The following is a 5,193-nucleotide window of genomic DNA, read 5'->3' on the forward strand; positions in this document are numbered from 1 at the left end:
ATAAACAAACCAACGCTGACGTAGGGTTCCGAGGGAGGCGTCCCGCACACATGGCCGTCGGAGGTGGGGGTGCTACAGGTGCTGCAGCACCCCCTATTGGCGAGAGTGAGAATTTTTTTTTTTTAATATTTTATTTTCTCAATCTGTAAATGATCTGTCTGAAAACTGTAGGTATATTTTGGACAGTGATGACAGATAGATAATTTAGGTCGACTTGATATCCTGGTCGCAGAAGCGTTACCAATGGTTACTGTTGTCAGTTTCCGGCTCGCTCTATTCTGCGTGAGAGTCCGTAGGCTACAGATGAGAAAGGAGCTATGTCACAAAAACGAATTGTTGATTTTTTTGGGAAACCACCGCCTCTAAAGAAGAGCACCACTGCAACCATCCATGAGGAGGATAGTAGCGAGAGCAATGTGAGTAGGCCGCCGCCGCCGCCACCTCTGTCAGTGCCTGATCCACGGCCAGATCCAGCTCCTGCGCCCTCAACCCATCCTAGCTTGGTGGGCCTAGATAAACCCTCACAGCCAACATCAGAGTTTAAATTCCCCTCACGGCGTTGTGGAAATGAAAGTTTTTCCCGTTCTGTGAAACCGACTTGGTTTACGAGATGGCAGTGGCTGCATTATGTTGAGGACAAGAATGTAATTTTCTGCTTTGTGTGCTTGAAAGCGGTCGAAAAAAAACTCGCACAAAGAGACAAAATTAAAAAAGATAAACCCTTTATCAACACTGGATTTACAAACTGACGCAGGGCCGCAGAAAAATTTAACGAGCATGAGAGAGCCGACTTTCACCGCGAATGCGTTCAAAAGTTGGCTGCTTTGCAGGATGTCCCAATAGATGCTCGGTTATCCCATGCGTGTGCCAAAATGCAGCTCACAGCGAGACACTGCTTGGAGCTTCTCTTCAGGACCATTCGATTCCTGGGCAGTAAAGACATTGCCTTCAGAGGCGACACAACACGAGAAGGAATACAGTGGTGCTTAAAAGTTTGTGAACCCTTTAGAATTTTCTATATTTCTGCAAAAATATGGCATAAAACATCCTCAGATTTTCACACAAGTTCTAAAAGTAGATAAAGAGAACCCAGTTAAACAAATGAGACAAAAATATTATACTTGGTCATTTATTTATTGAGGAAAATGATCCAATATTACATATCTGTGAGTGGCAAAAGTATGTGAACCTTTGCTTTCAGTATCTGGTGTGACCCCCTTGTGCAGCAATAACTGCAACTAAATGTTTCCAGTAACTGTTGATCAGTCCTGCACACCGGCTTGGAGGAATTTTAGCCCATTCCTCCGTACAGAACAGCTTCAACTCTGGGATGTTGGTGGGTTTCCTCACATGAACTGCTCACTTCAGGTACTTCCACAACATTTTGATTGGATTAAGGTCAGGACTTTGACTTGGCCATTCCAAAACATTAACTTTATTCTTCTTTAACCATTCTTTGGTAGAACGACTTGTGTGCTTAGGGTCGTTGTCTCGCTGCATGACCCACCTTCTCTTGAAATTCAGTTCATGGACAGATGTCCTGACATTTTCCTTTAGAATTCCCTGGTATAATTCAGAATTCATTGCTCCATCAATGATGGCAAGCTGTCCTGGCCCAGATGCAGCAAAACAAGCCCAAACCATGATACTACCACCACCATGTTTCACAGATGGCATAAGGTTGTTATGCTGGAATGCAGTGTTTTCCTTTCTCCAAACTTAACGCTTCTCATTTAAACCAAATTGTTCTATTTTGGGCTCAGCCATCCACAAAACATTTTTTCCAATAGCCTTCTGGCTTGTCCATGTGATCGTTAGCAAACTGCAGACAAGCAGCAAGTTTTTTGGAGAGCAGTGGCTTTCTCCTTGGAACCCTGCCATGCACACCATTGTTGTTCAGTGTTCTCCTGATGGTGGACTCATGAACATTAACATTAGCCAATGTGAGAGAGACCTTCAGTTGCTTAGAAGTTACCCTGGGGTCCTTTGTGACCTCGCCAACTATTACACGCTTTGCTCTTGGAGTGATCTTTGTTGGTCGACCACTCCTGGGGAGGGTAACAATGGTCTTGAATTTCCTCCATTTGTACACAATCTGTCTGACTGTGGATTGGTGGAGTCCAAACGCTTTAGAGATGGTTTTGTAACCTTTTCCAGCCTGATGAGCATCAACAACGCTTTTTCTGAGGTCCTCAGAAATCTCCTTTGTTCATGCCATGATACACTTCCACAAACATGTGTTGTGAAGATCAGACTTTGATAGATCCCTGTTCTTTAAATAAAACAGGGTGCCCACTCACACCTGATTGTCATCCCATTGATTGAAAACACCGGACTCTAATTTCACCTTCAAATTAACTGTTAATCCTAGAGGTTCACATACTTTTGCCACTCACAGATATGTAATATTGGATCATTTTCCTCAATAAATAAATGACCAAGTATAATATTTTTGTCTCATTTGTTTAACTGGGTTCTCTTTATCTACTTTTAGGACTTGTGTGAAAATCTGATGATGTTTTGGGTCATATTTATGCAGAAATATAGAAAATTCTAAAGGGTTCACAAACTTTCAAGCACCACTGTACTTTATGAATTAATGCTGGAGCGTACCTATGACCTCCCCGAAGAACGAAAATGGATTGAAGGGAGAAAAAACTGGATGTCAGCCACAATCCAAAATGAAATCATTCAAAAGTTCGCCCATGCCATCCAAAATGAAATTGTTGCCCGCTCAGCTCACTGTCGATTTTATGGTCTGACAGCTGATGGCACGACCGACATCAGTAACACAGAGCAGTTCTCTTGCAGTCTCAAGTATGTTGACAGCAGCCTTGTGCCCCACACAGCATTTTTGGGGTTTTACAACGCCCCAGACAGCACAGGAGAAACTCTGTTCAATTGCATTAAGGACATTTTCTTACGACTGAGCCTCCCTGTGGAATGGATTACAGGATTTTGTTTTGATAGAGCTGCCAATATGTCTGGGCGTTTTTCAGGCGTGCAAGCTCGGCTGAAGGAGGTGAACCCACAGTCACTTTATGTACATTGTGCCAACCATTCTCTGGATTTAATTCTTCAAGAAGCTGCGCGTGAAGTTAGCCTTGCGGCCGACACCTTGAACTTTGTTCAGGGCGTCTCAGCGGTAATCAGAGAGTCATCAAAACGAAAAGATCTCTACCAGACGTTTTTTGGCTGCGATGAGGTTGCTATCAATATTTTGGGCCTTTGCCCCACACGGTGGTGCATTCGTGACATGGCCATCAAACGCGTCACTGCAGCTTACCCTTCTCTGCTGTCTACACTACACGAGTTGCAGGATGACAAGAGTGTCAGGGGAGACAGCAGAGCAAAAATTGGGGGACTCTACAAACAGGCTTTAAAAGGGAGAACATACTTCGGTCTTCTTTGCTGTCATGCCTTGTTCGAGCCCTGCGAAGCAGTTGCCACAAGCCTACAGAGCGCCACAGCAACTGCACAAGGTGCATTGGAATGCATACAGGTGCTGAGAGAGCAAATCGCCACACTCCAGGATGACACCGTTGTGGATGAGCTGATTGGCAAGGTTGAAACCCGAGCATCACAAAACGCCCTGAAAATGCCAGACACCACCGTGAGAGTCAGCAAAACCCCAGCTCGTCTTCGCCAAACTACCAACCCAGAGGCCGTGGCCAGTTGTGCACTGGTGGATTGGCGTCGTAGCTTTTTTGAGGCTGTTGATGTCATATTGACAGAGCTGGAACGACGATTTGATCAGGGCAGTATGGAACTTGCAGCGAAACGGGAGAGAGCTGTTATCAAAGCGGCGGAGGGAATGCGCGTCAATCTGGAGGAACTTCAACTCCCACAGGAGGTTGACACAGAGCGCCTTGAACTCCAGCTCAAAATGCTTGGGCCAAGCATCGCAAACCATCTCTGCCATGTCACAAAAGACAAAGGGTCTAAGGGTGTCACAGTCCAAAATGTGGCGTCGTGTTTGACCGAGCTCCAACCCCAAACAAGAGCCATGTTTTCAGAGGCAGAAAAACTGATAGAGTTATGCCTGTGCCTACCCATCTCCGTGGCATCATCTGAGCGCACTTTCTCCGCCTTGCGTCTTTTGAAAACATGGATACGCAGCACCATGACCCAGAAAAGACTCACACACCTTTCTTTGATGCATGCCCACACTGCAATTCTGAACTCTTTGGACATTCGTTCCCTCATGAGAGACTTTATCTCCACAAACCCGGAGCGCACCTCGACCTTTGGACACCAGGCACTGATAGCAGCTGTTATGGTCCGTCCGCACATTTCTGTTCATGTTTGCGTTAACAGTTTAATAGCCTACTAACTTGGTTGGGATGGAGAGTCTTTTGGAAAGGAATTTTTATAATCTTATTTTTTGTGCTTTGTGCGTGCACGATATGGAGAGCTGTTTTTTTTTTTTTTAAGATTATTTCATTATTGTCAGAGACAAGTTCTTGCAGTAAATTTTAAATTGGCAATTTGAAGTTGTATATGTCAATAAAATGTTGAATATCAAGATATCCATTTATTTATTGGATGATTACTGAAGTGAACGGTGGTCCATTGGTGTGACTTTCAGCATACTAACTAGCTTCAAAAAGCTTGGCACTGATACATGTAGTCAATGAGGCCTGTGTCTTGGTACAGCAAACAAGAATAAGTTGGTGATGTGTGTAACTGCATCTTAATTTTCTTGAATTGGCCTCAATGGCTACACAATTATTTCCTCCAAGGCTGACATTGTGCTTTTGACAGTAATTTTATTTACTGGTGATTCTTTATGTTGCCAAACAGAGATATATTATTAAGCAAGTCTATGGGCATTAATGCATGTTTTAGATATGGCTTTGGATTGGTTATATAGCCTAGGGAATACAGATGACATTTTTGACTTACATCAGAATATTATAGATTACAGCACCCCCTGTTCTCCAGCGGCCCTGCCCGCACATGACGTCACGAAAATCAATGTTTCTCAGGAAATCCAAATACCAATTCGCCTCAAATGCCTTGATTTCAACTGAATTTTTCTGGTATTGCGCAAGGTCAAAAAATTGCACAAAATGTGACGGATATTTGACCAAAGTTTAATATAAAATAAGAATTACATTGATTTTGCACCTGAATTGACCCGTGATATGCACTTTAATATTCGGCATGTAATGATTCACCCAAGTCACAGTA

Source organism: Neoarius graeffei, chromosome 17 (assembly GCF_027579695.1).
Source record: "Neoarius graeffei isolate fNeoGra1 chromosome 17, fNeoGra1.pri, whole genome shotgun sequence".
NCBI lineage: Eukaryota > Metazoa > Chordata > Actinopteri > Siluriformes > Ariidae > Neoarius > Neoarius graeffei.